The 27875-nt window shown below is 35.9% G+C and overlaps 1 long non-coding RNA gene across 2 annotated transcripts; it reads left to right on the forward strand.

The window, feature by feature from the left end:
• The first annotated feature begins 47 nt into the window (after positions 1-47).
• On the forward strand, positions 48-27764 carry LOC309658882. 2 transcript variants are annotated; one of them, XR_014262435.1, is made up of 3 exons: positions 48-162; positions 618-763; positions 15813-27764. It is a non-coding gene; the product is annotated as an uncharacterized lncRNA (long non-coding RNA). The 2 variants fall into 2 exon arrangements; XR_014262436.1 differs by lacking the exon at positions 15813-27764 and adding an exon at positions 2764-3107.
• Positions 27765-27875: the final 111 nt, after the last annotated feature.

Genomic DNA, 27875 nt, shown 5'->3' on the forward strand with positions numbered 1-27875 from the left:
AACAACTTCCTGCGTGGAGTGCTCCCCGTCTGATTTGCGCGTTCCTATGGAAACCAGGCAGGGGCCGGTGGCAAAGAGGGCGCTCCAGAAGCCGTTGCCTTGTTTAGAAGTTTTTCAAGATGCTGATTTTCTTATATTCGTTCGCAGAGTGGGTCCAGCTGTGTAAGGACCTTGTTTTTCGTGTCTCAATGGGGGTGAAAGCCTTTATGAAATGATCACTTGAGCGACCAATTTTGCTCCGAATTTTTATCTAGCGTTTGTGAAGATTTTTGCGCTTCTAACAAACACATCTGTTAGATTCAGCTTTTTTACCAGCCTCACTTTATAGCTCAAGCATGGACATATTTTTCTGCACACTGTAAGAAGGTCTAATGAACTTATAAAGCAAAACCAGGATGCACATTTCATGCTGCCTGTGAGATTGGCTGTTTTGAAGTATTAGGCTGCGTGTAGAGGACACATGAGGGACTGGGTCGGAGTTAAATAACATATTAATAGTTAACACCTGGTAGTATAAAGCTTTAAATTGGGTCAAGTGCTGGGACAAACCCTTTGCGTGAATTATCTCCAAAATAGTCAAATCCAATGAGATAGGAAATATTATTCTTATTTTACAGGTTTGGAAACGAACTTTCGAGGAGCCAAGTGTCTTGTCAAGAGTTGCCCAGCTGGAGCCGACCACTGCTACAGGATTCCAAGCCTGGTTACATAATTTAAGGGGCCCAGTGCAAAATGAAAATGCCGGACCCCCCCCATTCAAAAAGTAGGAAAAAGTTTCTTCTTTTCTTCCGTGGTGTCTTTTGACCTGTCATGTGCTTTCTATTTGGTATTTAATGTGATGCTCCCTCAAGCACAGGGATGCCATGGGGTTAGTGCACATCTTCACAGGTGCCTGGGACCCATGCTTGAGGCCTCAGGGAGGAGTGCCTGTACTGGACCAAGATGGCAGTAGTTGCTGGGCAGAGACAGGGAAGTAGGAAGCCAGAGAACCCAAATGGAAGTATGTGGCAGGGAAGACCACACTTGACCTGAGACTAAGCCCTTGACATATGTTTCATTGTCCCACTGGGTTTCACTTACAAAACTCAAATTCACAGATAAACTTATTAAGTATTTCAAGACTGTGTTGAAAGAAAATTTAAGCCAGGCCCACTTCTGAGCTTCTGTCCAGGAAGACAGTCCTGTGCAGGGCCAATGCTCTTGACTCCTGATTCTGTACTCAATTTACAATAACTCAGTCTTGTGTTTGGATTGGTATTCTTCAGTGTGTGATTTGGGCACAATCGGATTAATGTGTGACTTCCTGTTTGACTAGCGTTGCATAAAGGTAGTTTTTGCATTCATAAATCATACACTGAATTTTAATTGTCTCCTTATTCAGCTACTTCTCCTCATTAAAACTGATCTCCTGGAGTGCAGGGGTTTTTCACCCCAGGTGGCTAGTAGGCACTTCATACATAAATACTCAGGAAAGGTTGTTTTAAAGATAAATGTAGAGCTTTATGGAAAATGTGTCTTCTAATTTAGGAGAGAGGTGTTAGTATGATTCCACAATGCTTCAAAAAGTGTATTAATATGAAGTTTGTCTGTAGCTCTTAAAGTCTCTGTAGTGTTTTCTCTTGACCACTCCTCTTGTTCTTCAACACCTCATTTCTCTAGCCACCACAGTCTCTTCAGGCTCAGCATTTGTTTTCTACCTTCTCTTAGCAGAAGCTCTCTCCTTTGCTTATGATGCTCCCTCTGCCAGATCGGTTTTCTCAAGTGCTACTTTTCAAGACAGGTTCACATTCTATACATGCTTTTTTTTTTTTAAATATGCTTCCTGGGTGTAGAGTAACAGACCGACTTGGGCTCGCCCCCTGGTAAACCTGTAACTACTACTTCCCTGTAACTACTACTTCTTTCTTTCTTCCTTTCTTTCTTTCTTTCTTTCTTTCTTTCTTTCTTTCTTTCTTTCTTTCTTTCTTTCTTTCTTTCTTTCTTTCTTTATTTATTTTTGGCTGTGTTGGGTCTTCGTTTCTGTGCGAGGGCTTTCTCTAGCTGTGGCAAGCGGGGGCCACTCTTCATCGCGGTGTGCGGGCCTCTCACCATCGCGGCCTCTCTTGTTGCGGAGCACAGGCTCCAGACGCGCAGGCTCAGTAGTTGTGGCTCACGGGCGCAGTTGCTCCACGGCAGGTGGGATCCTCCCAGACCAGGGCTTGAACCCATGTCCCTTGCACTAGCAGGCAGATTCTCAACCACTGCGCCACTAAGGAAGCCCTATACATGCTTTTTTAAGAATTATTTTCATAGCCCCCCAACAGAAGTTAATTTTTCTCATCTGCAGTTCATTCTTATATTATTTACAATATTCTACTTTAACTTGAAATTTCTTATGTACTGTCTACTCTTTTACATGATAAGCTCTCAGCAACCTAAGATATTCATTTTTAAAGTGACTCATAGTTTTTCATTGTACCTGATATATCACTTCAATATCAATCCATCTCTATCTTTTGATGTTACAACCTCAAAAATCATTTTGATTCTTTACAGAGGTGATTCTACTAACTAACCTGCTTTCATTAAGCTATACACATGTCCTCTAGTAATAATAATGCATTTGTGTTCATCAGGCTACAAGTTTCTCTAGAAAGCAACACCTGCCCCTTTTATTCCTGAAGGGCTGGTCCTGGATCATTTAAATGCTGTCAGAGATATGAAACAACAAAACTATTATCATTAAAAGCAACTGGTATAAGATCTTTTTCCTCTTTATTGCAGTGTTACATTTAGTGGAAGTAAGGATTCACAAGCATATACAATGGGGACTCAAGTTTTCCAAATTCAAACTTCTTCTGTCAGAGATATGAAACAACAAAACTACTATCATTAAAAGCAACTGGTATAAGATCTTTTTCCTCTTTATTGCAGTGTTACATTTAGTGGCAGTAAGGATTCACAAGCATATACAATGGGGACTCAGGTTTTCCAAATTCAAACTTCTTAAGACTTTCTCAAATCCCACTGTATTTGTCTACTTAGGCTACAACAAAATACCACAGAATGGGTGGCTTAAACAACAGAAATTTATTTTCATACAGTTCTGGAGGCTAGAAGTCCAAGATCAAAGTTGGACTTGATGGTTGTTTCTATCATGGTTGTTTCTCCTGAGAGTTCTCTTCCTGGCTTGCAGAAACAGCCTTCTTGCTGTGTCCTCACATGGCCTTTCCAATGTGCATACCCGGAAGCACCTTCTCTGATGTCTTTCCCTCTTCTTATAAGGATGCCAATCCTATTGTATTAGGGCTCCACCCTTATGACCTCGTTTCACCTTAATTGACTTCCTAAAGACTTTATCTCCAAACATCATTATATTGGGGATTAGAGTTTCAATATATGGAGACACAATTCAGTCTATAACACCCACGTTCTTTGAAAAAAGGAAATTACCTCAAAAGTAATAGTCTCTTTATCTAACATGCCTGATGACTGACATTTCTATCATTTTGCACTTTCAAAAATTATAATCATACATTTCTAGATTACAGCTAAACTCATGGATGTTTAGCATTCAGAATAGAATTGAGGAATAAACCCATGCATATATGGACAACTGATTTTTCAACAAAGTTGTAAAGATAATTCAGTGGAGGAAAGGTAGCCTTTTCAAAAATTGTGCTGAAACAATTGGATACTCATATAAAAAATTAACTTTGACCCACATCTCACACCAAATACAAAAAAAAAAATGTAAAATGTATTATACACCTAAATGTAAAGCACAAAACTGTAAAACTTCTAGAATAAAAGATAGGACAAAGACGTTGTGACCTAGGGTTAGGCAAATATTTCTTGGATATCAGAACAAATGCAGAATCCATATAAAAATGCACTGATAAACTGGACTGAATCAACATTAAAACTTCGCTTCAAAATGCACTGTTAAGATAGTAAAAAGATAAGCTCTACATGGAGAGGAAAATTTTGCAACTAACATATTTTATAAAGGACTTTTATCTAGAATATGTAAAGAACTCTCCAAACTCAATAAGGGTAAAAAGAACCCAATAAAATAAATGGCCAAAAGATCCGGACATAAAATACACTTAAAAAGATATGTGGGACTTCCCTGGTGGTGCAGTGGTTAAGAATCTGCCTGCCAATGCAGGGGACAAGCGTTCGAGCCCTGGTCCGGGAAGATCCCACATACCGCAGAGCAACTAAGTCTGTGCACCACAACTACTGAGCCTGCACTCTAGAGCCTGTGAGCCACAACTACTGAGCTTGCATGCCACAACTACTGAAGCCTGCACGCCTAGAGCCTGTGCTCCACAACAAGAGAAGCCACTGCAATGAGAAGCCCGCCCACCACAACAAAGAGTAGCCCCTGCTCACCGCAACTAGAGATAGCCTGCATGCAGCAGTGAAGACCCAATGCAGCCAAATATAAATAAATAAATAAATAGTTTAAAATGGCTAAAATGGTATATTAAAAAAAAAGATATGTAGATAGCAAATAAGCACATGAAAGTATGTTCAACATCATCAGGGAAAAGCAAGTTAAAACCACAATATGATACAATTACACACCTATTAGAATAGTTAAAAAGTGATCATAACAAGTGCTAGTGAGGATTTGGAACAACTAGAACTCTCAAGCATCATTTGTGGGAATATAGAATGGTAGGATCACCTGGTAACTGAGCCCACTGCAGCATTATTCACAGTATCCAAGACATGGAAGCAATCTAAGTGTTCATCTGTGGATGACTGGATAAAGAAAATGTGTTATACACAAACAATAGATTGTTATTCAACTTTTAAAAAGAAGGAAATTCTGCCATTTGTAACTACATGAATGAACCTGAAGGACATTATGCTAAGTGAAATAAGCCAGACACAGACAGACAAATACTACATGATACCACTTATATCAGGAATCAAAAGCTGTCAAACTCATAGAAGCAAAGAATAGAATGGTGGTTGTCAGAGGCCCGAGGGAGGGGAAAATGGGAAAGTATTTGTCAAAAGGCACAGTTTTAGTTATACAAAATAAGTAAGTGCTATGGATTTACTGTACAGCATAGTTCTCATAGTTTACAATGCTTTATTGTATACTTAAAAATTTGCTAAGAAGACAAATCTTAAAAGCATTTAAGTGTTTATATCATCACACAAATAATGATAGAGGGGGCAGGAAGAAACTTTTGGAGGTGATGGATATGCTAATGGCACAGATTGTGGTGATGGTTTCACGGTGTATGCTTATCTCCAAAGTCATCAAGTTGAAAATATTAATTATTTACAGCTTTTTGTATCTCAATTATACCACAATAAAATGGTTTTTTTTAGAAAAGAAAGCTATGGGGTTTAAAAAACCAGAAATGTTACACCTTTCTCATACTTGAATAAGTGCTAAAGAGAAATTATTATTGGCAAACCTGTCATTTTTTTCAGCATGTCATTTACAATCTTTAGTACTTGAGCTATTATTAGTAATTCACCTCACAACAGATTCCAACACAACTGTTTTCAATCCCAGCTAAGAACCACTGCATTAAGTTTCTCAGTTATTCTGGCTCTGCATTTTCTTTCTTTCTTTTTTTTTTTTTTATTATATATATACGTTTTTGAATTTTTGAATTTTATTTTATTTATTTTTTTATACAGCAAGTTCTTATTAGTTATCCATTTTATACATATTAGTGTATATATGTCATATGTCAATCCCAATCTCCCAATTCATCACTCGCTGCCAACCCCCCCCCCCCACCACCAACGCCCAGCCTCTTTCCCTCCTTGGTGTCCATACATTGGCTCTGCATTTTCAATCCTCTATCCCCTGGATGGCAGTGTTGTTCTCCACATGTCACATTACAGTTGAAACTTGGCATCTTAAAGAAATCAATCTGAATGAATGGCTTACGATAGCATTTTTGAATTAGAAGGAAAATAGATGGATCTATCAGACTTTATATATATTTTTTTTATTCAAACAGAAAGTCACAAAAATTATAATCATCCTCATCAGTTCACTCAGTCCCATGTAATTAATTTTTTTTATCTTGATCTTTATTAGCACTTTTATGAATTCATCAGTTTTCGATTAGAGTTCTGAAAATGCTTATTCATTCAGTTCAGCAGTATAGTCAGTTACCAGAAACCTGTACTTGTCAGAGTCTTTTCCATGAATTCCTTGAACATGAAACCCTTTTATAGGAACATTTTTGCAAAAGCATCAGAGTACACCCAGAACTGTCTGTAAATGACAAAAGACTTGAAAATGACCATGGTTAAAGATTTGATGAAAGTTCATAATAATGCAATTGACAAGGAAATTTAGTTATTTCTGAGATATATATTTTAAAGTAATAACTAGAATTATGACTTATAACATTATACCAGAACATATAAGATTTTTAGGAATTTCATGTAATGTCTGAAACATTTATATTAACATATTTCCATACAAATAACCCAAAGAAAGTTTAGTATTAGTTTTTTTTTTTGATTTTTGAATTTTATCTTTTTATTTTTTTATACAGCAGGTTCTTATTAGTCATCAGTTTTATACACATCAGTGTACAGACTTTATATTTTTAATGTCTAAGATTAACTCCTCAGGTTTCAATTTTTGACTTGAAGTGAATTCCTAAACAATAATAAACCCTCTAATTGAGCTACTAATGGATTTATGTAAGATTCAATGTTTTATATATATAACATACCGAAGAGTGTAACTAGTTACTGTATAGGAGACAAGTAGTTGGCAAGTTACTAGGCTAATATGTTTCCTAAATCAATCTTCTAACAGATTATTTTTTGCCTAAATTTCATGTCAATGTTTATGGAGTGTTTTGGTTAGATTTGTTACTTTATATCTCTAGGAAATTTAAAGAAAAGTTTCTATTGTAGGAATTTTAGATCTTAAAAATTTTTGAAATAACTAGTTAATATTACATAGTCAAGTTTTATAAAATCTGAAGGGATGGAGCTGACACTTAGCAATTTAGCATTTTGGCCTAGAGCTTTGGCTCTGGAATCAGACAGATATCAAATTCTAATTCTATCTTTTAATAACTATGTGCCCTTGGGCAAATTATATTAACTCTCTGTGGTAAGGCTTCTTTTTTTTATAAAAATGGGGATGGTAATCACCCTGATAGGATAGTTGTGATGATTAAATGAAAACACAATGTACAGTTCTTGAATATTTACCTCTCAATAATTTAATCTGCTATTATTTTCCATTATCTAATTTGATCTTGACTTTGGGAGATAGGCATGGTACATATGAAGGATGCATGTCTTACGAATAACAAATATGCCTGAGGTCACAGAGGTAATAAGAGGGCAATCCAAGTATCTTGACATAAAATCACTGGTGGCAGTTTTACAACAACTCTATGATATGAATGTGTAAATTACATTAATAATTTATGACCACTATTCTTTCCCATTCACCTAATTATTTATTGATTGTTCAGCAATTAATGAGCTAAGGTACTTTATAAACTATAAATCTTAACATATATATGATTTATTTTTTTTAATTATTTGCCAATTAGCCCAAGATAGGCTCAAGATTATGCAACAAAGCCTATAATATTTTAAAGCTAAGTTCAGAAAACATTATTAAACATAATATAAATATAATATATATATAATATATATATAAAATATATCAAATAAAAAATATAAAAACATTATTAAAGCCCAATTCGGATTCATTTTCAATAAAGTGATTGGCTTTGATTCACTTAAATCAACATTTCTGACCATCTGTTTTGCAAAGCATGGAGATTTTGAAAAATGATTAAGACATTGTCCTTGTCCACGTTCACCATGGACTTACAGAGTAATAACTTTAATAATTCTAACACCAAGGCCAACTCAATATATTAAGTGCCAGAGAAAGAATATTACAGGGAAGTGAGAGCAATTTGATTAGAAGGCTTCCTAGAGGAGGTGGGTTTTGAGTTCTGTTTTGAAAGAAGGGTGGGACTTCAATAGGCAGCTGTAGAATAGGGAGAAAATTCCCCAGCAGAGGAAATTAGTTAAATAAAAGCAAGGTAATAAAAGGCACTCTATTTCATAAATAATGTAAAGCATCTAAAAGATTTTTTATATACTCTTAAAGTTTCCAAAAACATTGTTAGACAGACGTAGAAATTAAAACCTTTTAAATTTCCTAAATATATCTCCCCTACACATATCTCTGAAAAAGAAAGCTCTCTTAAGTTATTGAAATTTTTAAAAAGTGAAGCAAAATCTTTTGAGGCAAAAACCAAACTTCATGAATCATAATAGACTGGAAGGAGGTGGGTTTTAAAATACCTGGGAATTTGCAGATTTGTAAATGAGTAATATTTAAAGGGAATTTTGCTGCAGTTATATTTAAACATAAAGATGGAAATTCGAGATAGAATGAAGTGAATGGTGTAAAAGCCAGTTCAGAGAAAACGTTTTTAATTGAACATACCATCAAGAGCAAGGTATTTATAGCGAATATTTCTGGTTACATGTCCATCAAGACCAAGAGAGAGAGAAAATATGTAGCTTGGGAGTTAAATTTAGCAGGTCATATAGCTTCTCCTAGAAGGAATTCAATGCCTTTTCTCTGGCAAGGATTAAGGTTAAAGAAAGAAATTCCATTATTTTCCCCAACTCATACTCAGGGTTCTTGAAAGTGCTGTCTCTGCTTCTTCACTTTTTAGCTGTTGCATAGTTTTGGAATCCCCTTTTAAAATCCACTGAAGCTCTGCTGGTCAGAGTCACCAGTAACCTCCCAGGTACTCAACTGACCTTGGGGTACAAGATATCACCTCTTTTCTTTGCCAGCATTGACTCACCTGAATGTGTTGGCTGAGCCAGTGACTCCTTTCCTCTTTCGTCTCCCCACATGTATCATTGTCCAAGCTAGAAATCTTGCCAGATAGATTTACCTATGTAGTGGCACTTCATACCAGACTTTTTTATACCTGACCCTAGCCATAGGAACACTATTGATTCAACAAAGAATTACCCAGCCCAAATGTCACTAGTGCTGAGACTGAGAGCTGCTAATCTATGTTCATGTCTGTAACAATCCATTTTATAGTGTGGTGAAGTACCAAGGGCCAGGCTGTGGGAGAGGTCAGGTCTGGGTACAAGAAATGAGGGAGGGTGCTGGGATTGGTCTGTATAGAATTTTTTTTGATGTGGACCATTTTTAAAGTCTTTACTGAATTTGGTACAATATTGCTTCTGGTTTATGTTTTTTTGGTTTTTTGGCCATGAGGCATGTGGGATCTTAGCTCCCTGACCAGGGATCAAACCCACATTCCCTGCATTGGAAGGTGAAGTCTTAACCACTGGACCACCAGGGAAGTCCCTGTGTAGAGTTTTAAACCAGTTATAATCCTGACTAAAAGTCAATCTGGTTTTATTATCACCATGCATTAGAAATTCTAAAAAAAATTCAGTGATAAAAATTCTCCTCCCTGAACAAATAGTTTATCAGTCTAAGTATAAATAACTAGTTCAGTTTTACTGTTAAGTTTTAAAATTATATATGTAGGCTTCAAAATTAGTAAAGTTTTATTAACTTTAATAAACATTGTATTCTATATGAAAGTAAGTTTGGAGAACTGCCAGTTATGCAGTAGGCCCCTGACACATGTAGACCTAGGGACACCTATTCAGTAATAAGTTTGTAATTGTTTGGAATCAACTGAGCTCACTTTTTGACACAGTTCATTTGCAATCTCTGTGATAGGACAAATTCCTGCATTTAACAGTGATTCAAAATAAACAATGATAGCTGTGTGTGATTTTTTTTTTTTTTTGAGTTATCTTGCTTTTTCTAGTGTGAGGTTTTAGGTGAGGTTAATCTGACCAAAAAAAAAAAAAAAAAATCACAAACAGCCGCAATTATCCTGGAGCGCTGTATAGTGAAACACCAAGCTTTAAAATCATTTCTTAAAGAGAGGCGTACAGAAAATGTGGGAAAGGATATTAACTATTTAACAACAATGACCAACAAAGTAAGAAAATGGACATTCATATAGGAAAAAGGAGTCAAATTTCAGAGAAGAATGCCAGAAGAAACAACAGAAGATGCTAGTATTAAATTGCCATTAAAAATAGCAACATGTGAATGCCTTAATTGTTTCCATGAAGAATGGACACTTGTTCTAAAGCAATGGATCAAATAATGTCCATGTTTGTTATCATTCGGCCATTTTCTTTCTCTTTTGCAAAAGAAGAAAAAATTTGTAGTTATAACCAGTGTTATAGAAATTTATGATGCATTTTATGGTGAAAATATTGTAGTGGAAGTATTTTTGACTGAAGAGCTGTTCAAAACCACCAGCATACATTCTGAAGAAACAAAGACATGGATAGTATAACAATCTTTGGAATTTATTGTGAATCAGATTATTATAAAGTTTAATTTTTTTTTCACTAGTTGCATATATTTTGCTTCGTGTGAAAGAAACATAAATGTTAAAATTAGTTAAAAGTGCTCTTCAATTCTAAGTGAAGAGAAGTTGACAAATCTGGCTATACTATCTTGTAAATATGAATATGTGAAGAAGATCAATTTTTGATGAAGTTTTTGACAAATATGCAGAAGTTTGGGCTTGAAAACAAAAACAATTATGTTATTATTGAATGCTGTGACAGACCAATATGTAGGAATAAATTTTACCCTTGTTAACACATTATTGACCAGGGGATTTTTGCAGAAACTAATGCCCGTAATGCGTCTCTGGTCAAAAATGTGTTAAAATATAATTAAAAATCATTAGTACGTTTTCGTTTATATTTTTATATTCCAGCATTTAATTAATCATTTTAGTTTTAAAATTTTTTACTACATGATTTTATATACAAAATTCAATAAAAAATAATTTCACTGTGTGCTTTCTCTTCTGGCCATTATTTGTTGTTTCTTTTTACAACGTTTTCTAAAAATATTTTTTTTTGTATAGAGAATGGTAATATTAAAAATGATTTGTTATGGATGTACAATAGGTTATGCCATTGATGTTCTAATATCTGAGAGGTACCTGAAGTTGATATGTCTGAAACTATTGATAAATTCACTACTTACCCTTCATGAAGTCATGTTTAAAAAGCAAACAAATTAAGAACTCCTGATTCCAGTAAAGGGCATTATCATTCACACCATCATCCTTGACTTCTTCCTTCATTCAGTCCTTACTCCCACATAAATAGTCAATAATAACATTGTTTAGCTTCTCCTTCTTTCATCTCTCTCCTGAATCTCTTCATTTCTATCCACACAGCTGCTGATTTCAGTTAGGCCCTACCCTTTTCTCTCGTGGATTATGTAGTAGTTTCCCAAGTTGTCTCCCTGCCTTCACATTTACCACTGTCTATCCATTCCTCACATTGTCAGGGATGTTTTCTAGATAACTAATCACATCATTCCCTCCATAAAACTTTCACTGGGTTTTCACAACTTTTAGGATAAAAACCAAACTTCTTGGTATGGTATATCAGACTCTTTATGATTTGGTCCATGATGACATCTACAGGTATATTCCCTGCTAAAACTTTATAGTTATAAAATGTACCCCCAAATTTGCATTTCTTTTAACATTTTCTGTTGGATAGGTCATTGTAGATATGGATTCTTGGCCCAAAACACTTAACATTTCACTCCTCACGCTTGCCCAGGGGTCCATTTATCTACTTCTATATTTATCAGTCTGGATTACTTAACTCTGATGCCATTTTCCCACCAGAAACTGGTGTAATCTCAGGTTAGGTTTAGTCATATTTCTCAGTTCGTATACATTTTCATCATTGGTCAGGATAAGATTCCTTTCTTATTTTAGTTATGTATTTCCTCTATCCACTCCTATTTCCACCCTCCACCCTGGTAAGTAACTATTCTAGTGTATTTAATATGTATCTTTTTTGAGGGGGCAGGTGTCTTTACAAAATGTGTATTACCTAATTCTATTTTAAAATCTTCACATTCCACCATACAGATCAAACAGTCAGAAGCTCAAAAACATAGATAATAGTATGATGTTTGGACTTCCCTGGTGGTGCAGTAGTTAAGACTCCGCTTGCCAATGCAGGGGACACAGCTTCAACCCCTGGTCCAGGAAGATCCCACGTGCTGCAGAGCAGCTAAGCCCTTGCACCACAACTACTGAGCCTGCGCTCTAGAGCCCGTGAGCCACAACTACTGAGCCCATGTGCCACAACAACTGAAGCCCGCATGCCGAGAGCCCATGCTCCACAACAAGAGAAGCCGTCACAGTGAGAAGCCCGTGCACCGCAACGAAGATTAGCCCCCACTTTCTGCAACCAGAGAACGCCCGTGCACAGCAACGAAGACCCAACATAGACAAAAATAAATTAATTAATTAATTAAAAAAAAAGAAGTATGATGTAGTAAAAAATAATTAGGAAGGGATGAGTTTTGAGTATCTATTACCTTTGTTTCTAATGCAGTTTAATTATAAATTCAGATAAATTTTAATAATTTTTTTTTTAATTTATTCATTTATTTATTTTTGGCTGCGTTGGGTCTTCATTGCTGCACATGGGCTTTCTCTAGTTGCGGTGCATGAGCTTCTCACTGCAGTGGCTTCTCTTGTTGCAGAGCACCGGCTCTAGGTGCATGGGCTCGGTAGTCATGGCTTGCGGGCTCTAGAGCGCACGGGGTTAGTTGCTATGTGGCATGTGTGATCTTCCTGGACCAGGGATTGAACCCACGTCCCCTTCATTGGCCAGCAGATTCTTAACCACTGCGCCAGCGGGGAAGTTCCAATAATGGTTATGTTTTGCAACAGATTATATTCTTGTTTTTTTTTCCTCTTTTGGTGTATGTTTACTCTTTGAGGAATCTCATCTACCCCTAATGTTTCACCTTTCTTTTGAAACATTTCCCAAGTAATGTTCTATGCAATATCTCACGGCATTAGGTCTAGCTAGAAAAATAGTTCTATATTCAAATACATTTAGAATTTTCTGTGTGATTCATGATGTAAAGTAACATTCATAATGTAAAGTAAATCCTAGATAATTCTGAAGTAATGAACCTTCTCAACCATGTTTAAACTAATCCTTTCCAATATCATTGGAGTATAGATCACATCATGGTGCATTTATCAAATCTACTGAAACTGTGTATACTAGTTTGGGAAATATTGGCATAAAAGTTGATAACTTTCCAATATATGTATCCAGTCCCTCCTGTTATCTGAACTCCAAGACTGAATTTCCAACTGTCTCTTATATACCCAGAGGTACTTCAACATTATATAGTCCAATATTAGGCCTGTTGCTGTATCAATGACCTGAAGCCAAAGACCACCAACATACACTTATAGTTAAACAAGTTGAATTTATTACTGGTTACAGTGAGGGAAAATGCACAACATAGCAAAATGCAGGGTGTCTCACAAAGAGGATGTTAGAAAGAACTTACTGTAAGATTTTAGTTTAGTTTGAGTAATTTTGGAGAGGATCTAAGGAAGCAGAGACTAGCTCTAGATTGGGTGCTATCAGAAACAGAGAGCAAATCTATTATTGAATATCTCAATAAATTTTATGTGTAGGAGGGCTGGCTAGAGTGAGAATAAAGCTGTATTTGGTAAAGAAGTAACAGTCATTTATTTTAGCTGAGGGAGGGGAATATTTGGTATTTTGTGAATTTCCTAATTCATCTTTTTGTCTTATTTAGTCATGGTTACAGAGTTATTGTGTTTGATATTCATGTTTGGTGAGGTTTATGTCCAAGAGCAGAACAACATGGCTTAACTTTTAGCATCAAAAGGACTTGTAATAACATTGAGAATAGGTGTGTATTAGAAGAGGTCTCCAATATCAAGAGCTGTTTTGTCCTTCCTTAGATCCATTACAGAACTTGTTCTTTGTTTTGTATTATTTAGTGGCATAACCTTAGTCATCTAAATAAGAAGCATATGGTTAACATTCATCTCTCATCTCTCATACTCCTGACATTTTAGAGGATTATTAATCACCAATTTTACTCCTAACTATCCATGAAATGCCTTTCAAAATTATTCCTGCCCCTCTTATCTCAATATCTAGATTCAGGCCCTTATTATCTCTTACCTGAAGAGTTGCAATTGCTAGCAAACAGATCTTCCTGATTCTAGTTTTATAGCTAATCATGTTATCCTCTCACTATTATCAAAGGTTTCTTCCCGAAACATAAATAAGATCATGTCCTTCCTCCATTTTACAACCTTAAATGGCTCACTTTTTCTATACATTTTCTTATGCATGGTGTAAGTACCTATGCTGCTATTTAAGGCCCTTGACAATTTGGTACATCTTAACTTTAGATCTCACTTCACATCTAGTCCTAACTGTCATCATATATGGTCTGTGCCCTAAAATTCATTCAGTAAATATTTATTGAAATTCTTTATTACTAATTCAATAATAACTGTGACAGAGATTAAGAGTTTCTTCTATTACTTCTTTTCCTCATCTGGTATTGTAAAAGAATCGTTGATTTTTTTAAAGCTGGGACAATTAAAAATATATTCAGCCACCCAGAGTATAGATTCTGTGTTAGCCTCCTTAACAGATAAGCTAACCACCTTATCAATTTCTGACCAAAGGGTTATAAATGAAAGTGGTTGGTAGTTTATGTTAAAGTGAATGTGCCTCTTGCTGTGCCTCCTTACTACTGGCTGGAATGTTGACATAATGGTAGGAGCTCCAGCAATATTTAAGAACATACAGGTGAAGGCTACATAAAATAATGATGAAGTCAAAATTTGGAAGGAGTTTGGGTCCCTGATTACTTCATTAAACTGTCATACCAAGACTGGGCTATTCCTTGGGTGAAAAGAAATATAAGACAAAACTTGTGTGCTTGAGCCTCTTAAATTTGGATGTTTTGTAACATTGGGGTGAACTTAATTTTCTCTGATATAATAATAATGGTAACCGTATTTTTAAAAATTTCATTTGATTTAGCTACCCATTTGTCACTTTCCTTCCCATACAATTATCTATCTATCCAAAAGAACTCAATTCAGTGTGGTGGGATAATATTATAAAACATCAAAATTACATAATATAAAAATAAGAATATCTGCCTCCTTTCCCCGTCTCCCATAATACTTTCATCTGAACCCTGAAAGCTTCTTCCCTTCCCAGTCAAAAGGACAAAAATTACTCAGAGCAAAGCATAAAGGCTACAGAAAGTATTAAGAAAACAAACAAACAAACAGAAGAATTAAAAAAAACAGCCACTGGTCAGAGCAGCATTTAGAAATCTTAGAATATACACACCCCATGTTAATTTTCTTGCTTAGATAAACTGAATAGAGTGCATGGGCAGAGGAGGGAAAAAGTTGAGAGAACCATGGGATAAAAGAGAACGTGCTGGAGAAACTAAGAACCTCTGCCGAAGTTTCAGAAAACTGTGTTTCTTGATTACCAAAAGCTAGCTTTTGCCTATGGAATATAGGTTTCAATTAAAACTTGACTGTGCCAGTGTCACATCTCCATCCAATACATCCTTTAAAGGCAGCCCTCTTTCTGACGGCTCAGGACGATTGAAAGCCTCTACAAATGTATATGAGAGACCTGGACCCTGAGGTTTGATTTTTAATGTGAAAAGAAACCTTGCCTCTATGCAGGAAAATAAGATGGAAGCAGAACAAAGGTTAATATACAAAATGGATGCCACAAGGTCCTATATGTTTTTTAGGGATGAGCCATGAGTTAAAATCTAAAATTATAGTGCTAATATACAGGGAGAAATACAGTAATTTTGATGCTTTAAAAGTCCATAACATAACATATTTCTTGTTGTTTAGAAGGATAATTAACACTGATACTAAGATCACAGAGAACCAACCTCAACTATATCCTCCTCCCTGAAGCCATCACGTCAATGAAGACACTGTGAAAATTTTTATAGTCAACACTGTCATTTTTCCTGTTGTTTACTATTTATCTGTCCTTAAAAGAGTGCTTATATTTTGTGTTCTACAACTGGAGGGCATCCAAAGTTTTGATTCACCAGTGTTGTTTCAAAATGTTGAAGATCAAGTTAAAAAAAAAAAAGTGGGGGGCAGAGTGGTTCATCTCCCAACCTTGAGAGACTAACAGGATCTGGGATTACTTTCTGCTGTAAACAACTAGAAAACTGTATGAAATGTATGAAATGTATGGAAATGTATGGAATTGGGCAATAGGCAGCACAGGCCTGTAATCACTGAAAGAAAGCAAACAAATGAATATACACCTATTTAAGATGTTCTTCTACGATGGAATATTACTCAGCCATAAAAAGGAACGAAGCTGGGTCATTTGTAGAGACATGGGTGAATCTAGAGAGTGTCATACAGAGTGAAGTAAGTCAGAAAAACAAAAGTCAGAGAAAAACAAATATAGTGTATTAATGCATATATGTGGAACCTAGAAAAATGGTACAGATGAACCAGTTTGCAGGGCAGAAATTGAGACACAGATGTAGAAAACAAACGTATGGACACCAAGGGGGGAACGTGGGGTGGTGGTGGTGGTGGTGTGATGAATTGGGAGATTGGGATTGGCATGTATATACTAATATGTATAAAATGGATAACTAGTAGGAACCTGCTATATAAAAAAATAAATAAAATAAAATTCAAAAATTCAAAAAAAAAAGATATTCTTCTATGCCCACAGTCAGTATTAATTGTACTTCTAAACAGCAAGATATATTTTATGTTATGAATATTTTGAGTTTTAAAATTATTTTATTATGTTTTTTTAAGTACTAAAACCACCTCTAAATACCATAGTATCATTTCATCTGTCCCCTAACCCCTATATTTTTTGTGATTTACTACTTAGATCTGGAGGCTAAATAGGATTTTGATTTTTTTAGAAAATAAAGACACTTCATTTGTAATAATGTGTACCTCCATGAGAAGGCATGGATATTTGACTCCTGTGACATAATGTAGCTATTGTCATCATTGTTTAGCTCAATTCATTTCTTAATGGCTCCAAAATGGTGATATTTTAATTCCATCGTTTATTTATTTAGGAGTTTTCATACTTCTATAAAGAGAAACTTTTTCCTTTTCAATTATTTGATTATCTTAGGGTACAGTCATGGAGAATCCAAGGGTTATTTTCATTGAGTCATTTACACACGGCTTGAACAGAAAGGTATGGAAGGAAGAAATTCTTAAAATGCTAAAGTGCCCAGTCTTTAATTTATTCTGGGGTGACCTAATTTGTTTCAGATTTTGGGGATATGGTTGATTATGTTTGATTATATGCTGATTGAAATCCTATATATATCTTTATGAGAATAGAACTCAGTTTTAAATGGAGTTGCTCTTTAGATGATAAAAAAGACTTTATCTTTTTGCTATTTGGATGATTAAAAAAACTGTTAATTCTAATAGTACTTAAATTAAGCAATCATGAATAATAATCTCTTCTCAGAAATGCTAGATGGAAGGATAACAATTGCTTGACAACATCATCAGCCTGCCATGTTACAAACTACCTTCTTTACTTTCAACGTTGAGATTCAGCAGCACTAATGCAGTGCTAAAAATGAAAGAAGCTACTAGAATTTTTAAAGTTGCCTTGGTTTTGTTACATCTTTTGTAACTGAAAGAGGATTATATTTTATTTAGCATATGTCCTTAATACATAAGAAATACTAATAATTAAATAAATACCCCCTCCCCAACTGCAAATTCAATAGAGACCAAAAGAGCAATAGTATAAATAGTGTTCTTTCAGTGGAGACAGGTCAGCAAGTTTGAACAGGTAGAACAAAACTAGATAATTAAGAATCATGCAAAGGTTTTAAAATAAATTTATTTTATGTGAGAATGCTAAATGTGTCTGCTGCTAGTAGTAGGTCAAATCTAAGTACTGACAGAAGTAGTTTAAAACATGTCAATTTTGATTAGAATTTTGACAATTTTCTAGCCTTAAATGATTTTATGTCCATCCAGCATAGAATACTGTATCTAAACAGAAATCAGAAAAACGGACTCATGAACTTGGCAGAATGATGAATCATTCATCTATAATATTTTTGTGTCAAAAAAGAAGCCCAAAGCTGTAGTTATAGATTTTGATTTTACCTTGTAATTAAGATTTTTGCGAGATAGCTTCCATAACAAAGTAAAGAAATGACATTTCCCTTTAGGATAAATGTGACTTTTTTTTTCAGTTCTCAAGAAGTGGACTTTAAATTTTCATTTTTCATATTTAAAACAAGAAAACCTCATAATATTAATATTTTTAAATGTAGGAATCACTTGCAGTGTTGTATGATTTTATATTCTTAATGAAAAGTTACCTCTACGTGGATCCACTGATCAGAGAAATTTTATACACTAAATGTATTGGAACATGATACCAAAAATAAAAACGCATTTATGAAATGGTTCTTAATTTTTTATTTGAGCAACGGTTTCCTATGGTCAGGCATATTTAGTATATTTACTAGGGCTTAAGCCCATTCTTCATTGACTTTGCATTGAGGTTTTCAGGATAGCACCCCTCCGATGCCATAGCCAAAAAAATTGGGTCATCACTGCTTGTAGAGTAAAGGAGCCATGTGAGTACCTAGGTTAACGCAAGCAAAGGTATTGGAATAACATTAAGTTTTGTTCAGTTCAACTCTGCAGCTATTCTAAGAAAGTGAAAACTTTGCTTCCAGTTTTGTTGACTCCATAATATATCGGGGTACATAATAGTAATAGGCTCATAATTACAATGTTATGGCTCTTAAAATTATTAGTCAAAAATATTGAGATAAAACATCAGAACTACTCTTTTCTAGCTATTTGCATATTTTAACTTATTATTGAATACTACATTTTTTTTCAAGTGAGTGTCTTATAATGTATTAATCTTGTATATCTCTCTTGATTTCCATGCTTCCCTCCTGGTAATTTGCATTCTTTGATTGTAATGTTTGGACAGGCAGGGAATGATCAGATTTTAGTTCAATATTTAAAAGCTACTTAGCAATCCACACACATTCCCTGATTCTAAAATCCAAATTGTCACCATACAAGTTTACATTTGTATTCAGCCTCATGTTACAAAAGCAATCCATTATATTTCCCTTATTCCAAGCCGCCTCAACTTCCATTAAATCCTCAACTTTCATTACGTCCTGAATAGTGACTGGCTCCAGGATCATCCCAGAAACCTGAAACTGTCGTGAATTTTTCTATTTATCTTGCTTTTTGCATCAGTTGCTGCAGCCTGTTGGTCCTTTTTCTTAAACACATCTCATTTCTCTCCATGCTTCTCCATCCCTACTGCCACATTTCTAGCTCAGGCATTAATCATCTGTCACCTGCCTTTGAAACAATCCTCTTAGCTGGCCTTTCTGTTTCTGGAATAATGCCATCCAATCCAAAGCTCTATCCTGCATCCAGAGTAATCTTTGAAGCAAGGATGTGTTATCATATCACTTCCCTCTGTACAATTTTTCAGTGGTTCCCCACTGCTTACAGAATAAATTTTAAACCCTTTCCACATAGCATATAACATCTTGCCTTTCTCTGTAGCTTTAACTTTTAGGACTCCCACCTTTGCACTTGTAATATACCACAAATGCTCAACTACTTGTAATCCCTGGAACATCTGAGACTCACAAAACTCTGAGTCTTTGCTCAGGCTGTTCCCACTGCTTGGAAATCCCTTCCTCACCTGTCTGCCTAATAAATATCTACTCTTTCTACATGCTTTTTGGCAATATACCTACAACTCGTTCTCCCCTTCCATCATTCAGAACTTTATCAGCTCAGTTAGTCTTTGAGGCCACCAAGACTATTCCCACCGCAACTTTGATTTTTGTGTATTCCAGTCCCCACTGGAAGCCCCAGACTCTCATAACCACTACACTATTTTTCATGTATGTTTTTCAGGTAGTGGTTATTTTTCTTCTCCTATGGCCCTTGTGACTCTGAGCCTGAAATTGAAATAAATGGCCTTTTTATTTCTCTCTGTTGTATTCAGAATACTGTCTTTCCCTCTTTCCAAAAAACCTCCAGCATTGAAGCTTCTGCCATCAGACTGTGTCACTCATTATTATTTCTGTTAGCTACACACAGGCCAGTATCTCCCGTTTCTTGAATACTTAAGTACTGGTTCACTGTCACACTCCAGTACAACAAACACAAAATTTGATGATTTCGGTATCCACATAGATTCAAATAGATGGACCTTCCACTTCCTTGTCCTGGTTTCTCAATTCTTTGACTTTCCTTTATTAACCATATTTTTCATCTTAAAACAGGCAACTCTCATGTTCTTACTCTAAACTAGTCATAACCAACAATTGTACTTCTTCCTCCATCATTTCATGTTTAAGTATACTGCTTTCTTTTCCTTTCCAGCGTTTTATTATAAAAAGTTTTCAAACATACAGAAAAGTTGAAAGAATTTTTACAGTAAATATCTGTATACCCACCACCTAGATTCTATCATTAACATTTTACTGTATTTGCTTTACAACATTATCTATCTATCTATCCATCCCTCTCTCCATCATTATTTCATCTTATTTTAAGTGCATTTCAGAGTAAATTGCAGACATGAGTAAAACTTCTTTAGTACCTTAGAATAAATATCATTAACTATAGTTTAATATTTGTTTACAATAATAGTGATTCACACACACACACACACATTACACAGGATGTAATTATTTGCATCCTGCTCCTGCTTTACCACTGAACTGTGATCTCCCTGAGGGCATGCACAATGATCCACTTATATTTGTATCCTTAGGGGCTAGCACAGGAAAATTTTGTAGGTGGTAAATAAATGCTAGTTGAATGAATGAAGGTCTCTCCTCACAGTCATACCAATCTAGTCAGTTAAGATAATAAGATAAATCCCACTGGATCACTCAAATCCAGAATTAGGTTATCTTGACAAATCAGGCAGGGAACATTGCCAGGATATCAGGACACTTAAGACTGAGTTCATAGACAAGTTGGGCTCTTTCTTGAACCGCTTTTCTTACATTTCATTACATCCTGAAGAAGTGACAAAATTGAAATTTATTGCATGAACAAAAGGCATAATGCTTAATTGCTTTCTTCAGAAAGCCATGCTTATCACTGTAGTCACATTTACTTTCTATTATGGCTAAGTAGAGACTAATATTTTTATTATTAGATTAGTATGTCTAGAATAATTATGGTTATAGCCTCTTAATATAGAATTACTTTCAGACTGCTTTTTACTTTTGAGCTTGGTTAAGCAAGACTATATCATATATAGCAGAAAGACACCATTAACGAATAAAATGTTCACATCAAATCTTCTTAGGTTACATGGATCAGGGATTTAATAAACAGGTTGCAGTCTGACTTGGCTTTATACATCTTGTTGATTTTCCATGGTTGCCTATAGTGTAAGTTATACTGATGTCATCATGTTAATCAGAAAATTAAGACTGTGTAATATACCATACTTTCAACAATGTAATTGGATGATTTATCCCTCCTGTTAAGGGAATCAGTAAGCATACTTACAGAACAGATGCAAAGAAAGAGAAATGTGTGAGATGCTCTGACAGGATGACACCATCCACAATACTAAACAAGAAGCATGTGTCATAAATGTGAACATTATATAATAGAATAACACCTTTCAAAACACAAGTGTGATCGTAAAACCATCTGCTTCATAATCAGCTTCTCAAGTACATCTGGTATTGCTATATTGCTCACTAAATTGTTCCTAAATGCATTTTAAAAACATAAAATGAATACAGATAGTCTGTGGGATGAGAGACTAAATGTCCAGATGGCTTCCTTTAGTACCTTTACTAATTTCATCATTGTATTTCTTAATTAAGCTCTCTCAGTAAGCGTGTAACTGTTACCATTAAAAACACACATTGATTAAATGAGTGTTTGAAAGACTCAGGTAAGTGGTGGTTTCAATTTAGCTGTGTAAATTGAGTACAATTTTATTTCTACTCAATTACTTCTTTCTATTAAAATAAAAGAAAATACAACACCACTAGAGTCCTTATTTCAATCATAGTATCATATACAGTATGACTGTATTGTTAGAAGTAGCCAAGCTTAAAATGATAAATTAACGTAGAGCAGAAAAGGGGTTCTGGCTTTAAACATTTTTAAAAAGACAGTTAATAACTTAGTCTAAACTCAGAAGACACCCTTAGCTTTTATTATTGACATCAGATAATTTGTTATTATATCTTTTTAAGAGTAACGTTTGAGTTGGAAATAATTATTTCCTGGTTGATCTGTATTTCACAGGCAAAGTTCTTCTTTATACTAGCTGAAGAAAAACTGCAAAGAATCTATGCATGTTAGGAGGTTATTTTAATAATCATGTGGACTACTCTTTTTATCATATCTTTTCTGTGAGAGGTTGAACTGTTTCCTTGATTAGGATTCTAGGATTTACTTTTGCATGTGTGTCTCTCTCCCGTCAATATTGTTGTTTTCAGTACAATCCTTTTTTTTCCTCCTGTCCTGGGAAGAAAGGCGGAAGTGTTTCTATTAGAATGTTTTAACCATTTTTAAAATAAACATTTAAAAATATTTAATTTTTTATCTGCTGTCAAAGATGGTCATATAGGAAGACCCTCAACTCACTTCTTCCTATGGACACACCTAATCTACACCTACATATAAAGCAATTCCTCATAAAGAATAAATGAAGGCTGATTGAACAGCTTCTGAACAAATGATAGAGGGACCACATAGAGACAGATAGAAGAGATGGAAACATGGAATTAATGGGAACCCCCACTCCTGATGTAGTGACCTGTAGTAAGAGGAGGTAATAGTAAGGGGCCTGCATGCAGACTTGCCTGTTCTGGGGTACAGTGAAAAAAACAGTGGTTTAAAGGGCACCAAACTACACATGAAGGAAATCCATTAACTGACCCTAGAGAGTTTGCCAAATGGGCCAGGAACTATTGGCACTCTCTCCAGGGTCTGAGGCACCAAGAGTGCCATTTTTTGCACTCCCCATCCACCTTGATAGTGCAGCTAGGAACATGGTCCATGCCCTCTAGCCAGCCTGCTAGAACTGCCCCATCACATCCCAGGCCCCCTGCTTACACCAGCTCCAGCCACATCCCCACAACCCAAGGCAACCCCAGCCCAGGTCTGCTCCAACCCCAGTCATCCTGAGGTGGCCTTGGTGCAGAGCAACCTGGGACACCCTCAGCCTGTGCCTGCTCCAGCTACAGCCATCCCATCAGGGTGGCCTTGGAGCACAAGGCTGCAGGACCTCCTGGCACACACCTGCTCCAGCTCAAGCTGTCCCACTGGGTTGGCTCTGGTGCAGCATGCCCTGGGACACCCTTGGCCCACACTTGCTCCAGCCCCAGCTGGCCTGCTGAAGCCACTTGGTACATGCAGTCTACACATGGGATGCTCTTACTCTAAGCCCTGTCTTTAAGACCAAGTGAGGTACCTGTTTTGCTTAATTCATAGAAACAAACACAGAAAGTCAAACAAAATAGACGTAAGAATACATTCAAAACAAAAGAACAAGATACGATCACAGAAAAAACACTGATGAAATGGAGATAAGTAATTTATCTGCTTGAGAGTTCAAGGTAATGATCATAAAGAAGCTTATCGAACACAGGAGAAGAATGGAGGAACACAGTGAGAATGTCAACAAAGCATTAGAAAATATGAGAAAGAACTAATCAGAGATGAAGACTATAACTGAAATGAAAAATATATGAGAAGGAATCAACAGCAGATTAGATGATAAGAACAGATAAGCGATGTAGAAGACAGAATGATGGAAATCACCCAATCATAACAGCAAAAAGAAAAAAGAATTTTAAAAAATGAGGATAGTTTAAGGGAGCTCTGGGATAACATGAAGCATATCAACATTTGCATTATAGGGGTCCCAGAAGAGCAGAGAGAGAGAAAGGGGCAGAAAAATTATCTGAATAAATAATGGCTGAAAATTTCCCTAATCTGGGGAAGGAAACAGATATCTAGGTGTAGGAAGAACAGAAAGTCCCAAACAAGATGAACCCAAAGAGATCCACATCAAGATATACCATAATTAAAATGGCAAATGTTAAGAGTATCAGAGTGGGAAGAAGGGTGCTAGGTGCCAAGAAATTCAGTCAGCCTCTAGAAACTGGGAAGATGGAATGTTCTGGAGGAGATTAAGATGGCAAAGTAGGAGGATGTGAAACTCGCCTCCCTCCAGGAACACATGAAAATACATCTATATGTGGAACAATTCTCACTGAAAACTAACAGGAGACTCGCAGAAAGACTCCTGTACAACCAAGGCTGTAAGAAAGATCCATGTGGATTTGGGTAGGAAGAGAAGAGAAGCAATCAGGTAGGGACCTTTGCCCCTGTGAGGGGACACAGAGGAAAAAGGAGATTACACAGGTGGAGATCCTCCCTGGGGAGTGGGTGGTTCAAGGCACATATTGGGTGTCCAAGCTCTGGGGCCCAACACAGGGAATACAAGCCCCCTTCGTTGTTTGGAAGGCTGATGAGACTAACAGGAGGGCTGTGGGAAGCCTGAACTCTGCTCATAAGGAGCACACACACGTTTTCTTGCTCCCAAAACAGGGCAGAGAGGTTGGATTGAAAACTGCACCAGTGGCTGGAAAATTACCTATGATTGCCCTGGTGTGTGCCGCAGCCTGAGCCAAGTGAATGGTCCAGCCTGAAGCTTCACGAAACAACTCCACACTGGGGCAAGGGCTTGGCTGTGAGACACAGAGGCAGCTCAGAGCCAAAGCTGCATCTCAGCAGGGTGGGGCAGCCATTACTGGCACTTACACAAGCAGTGCATCAGAAGTAGTCCAGATCTAGACCCAGGCTGGACTGCTGCAGCCTGTGCCTGGACACGCACCAAATGACCACACCACACACTTTTGCTCCAGCGCTGTTCTCCTTCTGGATGAGGGTGCAGGTGCTGGGAGGGGGGAGAGCACACACCTAAAGAGAATGGAGCCAGCTTGGACATGACCCTCAGGGCTTCTACTCATGCAAGTTGGGACCTGCCTCTGCCCCTGATAAGGTGGTGACAGCCATGGATCTGATGGGTAGCCCTAGCTCATAGCTGGCTCCAGTGCTAGTCCCTCCATTTCCAGCCCCACCTCTCACCAAGTGATAGCTGGCAGCACACCCAGAGGAAAGATGCGACTTGTGTTCACATCAATTCCAGTTCTCCCACCAAAGCACTGGGCATATGCAGACTATACAGGGATGCTCCCACATGAGGAAACCCATTCAAGACCGCCAGAGATAAATGTTTCACTTAATTTCATAGATACAGAAAAAGTTAAGCAAAATGACAAGACAAAGGTATTTCTTTCAATAGAAGGAACAAGAGAAAACCCCTGAAAAAACAACTAATGAAACAGAAAGAAATGATTTACCAGATAAAGAATTCAAAGCATTAATAATAAGAATGCTAACTGAATTAGGAAAAAATAGATGAAAATAGTGAAAATTTTAATAAGAAACTAGAAAATATTAAAAAAGCAGTCAAAACTGAAGAGGACAATTACTGAAATGAAAACACACTAGGAGGAATTAATAGCAGACTAGGTAATACGTAAGAACACATAAGTGATCTGGAAGATAGAATAATGGAAATCACCCAATCAGAACAGAAAAAAGAAAAAAAATTAATAAAAAGAGTTTAAGGGATCTCCGGGATAACTTCAAGCATACCAACATTCCCATTATAAGGGTACGAGAAGAAGAAGAGGGAGAGGAGAGGGTTGAAAATGTATTTGATAAAATTATTACTGAAATCTTCCCAAACCTGAAGAAGGAAACAGATATCCAGGTACAAGAAGCAGAGGGTCCCAGACAAGATGAACACAGACCCACATCAAGATACATCATAATTAGACAAAAGTTAAGGGTAAAGAGAATTCTAAAGGCAGCAAGAAAAAAACAAAGAATCATATGCAAGGGATGCCCTATAAGGCTACCAGCTAATTTCTCTGCAGAAACTTTGCAGGTCAGAAGGGAATGGTATAATATATTCAAACTGCTGAAAGAGAAAAACCTGCAACATAGGATACTCTACCCAGGATTATATTTAGAATCGAAGGAGAGATAAGGAACTTCTTAGACAAGTAAAAACTAAAAGAGTTCATCAATACTAAACCTAAAAGAAATGATAATGGGTCTTCTCGAAGTGGAAAAAAAGAAGTCAATAAAAAGAGGTAAGAAACTAGAGGAAAGGAAAAATCCCACTAGTAAAGGTAAAAAGATAGTAAATGCTAAGGATAAACCACTTAAATAAGCTAGTATGAAGATTAAAAGACAAAAAATTGTAAAAGCAACAATAACTACAATAAACATTTAAGGAATAAACATGAAGATTTAAAATATGACATCAAAAACCAAAATGTGGGGGAGAGGAATGAAAATGTAGAACTTTTAGAATGAATTTGAACTTAAAGGAAAACCTACTTAAAACAAGTAGATATAGTTATAGTTCAACATTTAAGAACCCCATGTTAACCACAAATCGCAAACCTATCATACAATAGATGGGCAAAAACTAGAGAGAAAGGAATGCAAGCATAGGACTGGAGAAAATTATCAAACCACAAGGGAAGAAACAAAAATGAGATGAAAAGAACAGAAAAGAACTTTAAAAACAGCTGGAAAATAAGTACTAAAATGGCAATAAGTACATACTTATCAATAATTAAATGTCAATAGACTAAATCCTTTAATCAAAAAACATAGGGTGACTGATTGGATAAAAACAAAACAAAAACAAAAACAGAACTCATCTATATGCTGCTTAAAAGAGACTCACTTTAGAAAGAAACACACACAGACTGAAAGTAAAGAGATGGAGAAAGATAGTAATGTGAATGGAAACGACAAGAAAGGGAAGATAGCAATACTCATATCTGACAAAACTATAAAAAAGACAAAGAAGGGCATTAAATAGTGATAAAGGGATCAATAAAAGAAGAGAATATAACACTCATTAACATATATGCACTCAATAAAGGAACACCTAAATATATAAAGCAAATACTATCAGACATAAAGGGGAAAATTGACAGTAATACAATAATGGTAAGGGACTTTAACACCCCTCATATCAATGGACAGATCATCCAGACGGAAAATCAAAAAGTTAACAGTGGTCTAAAATAAAACAATAGGTCAATTGGACTTAATAGATATCTACAGGACATTTCATCCAAAAAAAAAAAAAAGCAGAATACACATTTTTTGAAGTGTACATGGAACATTGTCCACAATAGCTCACATGTTAGGCCACAAATCAAGTCTCAGTAAATTTAAGAAGATGAAGATCATATCAAGCATCTTTTCTAATCACAACAGTATGAAACTAGAAATCTATTACAAGTAGAAAACTGGAGAAAAATCACAAATATGTGGAGACTGAACAACATGCTACTAAATATCCAATGAGTCAATGAAGAAATCAAAAAAGAAATCAAAAACTACCTTGAGACAAATGAAAATGGACACAAAACTTTCCAAAATTTATGGAATGTAGCAAAAGCAGTTCTAAGAGAGAAGTTCATAGCAATACAGACCTACTTCAAAAAATAAGAAAAATCTCAAATAAACTAAATGTACACCTACAGAAACTAGAAAAAGATTTTTAAAAAGCCTATAATTAGTAGAAGGAAGGACATAATAAAGATCGGAGTGGAATTAAATAAGATAGAGACAAAAAATAATCAATGAAACGAAGAGATAGTTCTTTGAAAAGATAAAGAAAATTTACAGACCTTTAGCCAGATTCATTAAGAAAAATAGAGAAAGGGCTCAAATAAAGAAAATCAGAAATGAAAGAAGAGAAGTTACAACCAATACCACAAAAATAAAAAAATTCTGAGATTA

The sequence above is a fragment of the Balaenoptera physalus genome, assembly GCF_965194825.1.
Source record: "Balaenoptera physalus genome assembly, chromosome: 3".
Classification (NCBI taxonomy): Eukaryota; Metazoa; Chordata; class Mammalia; order Artiodactyla; family Balaenopteridae; genus Balaenoptera; species Balaenoptera physalus.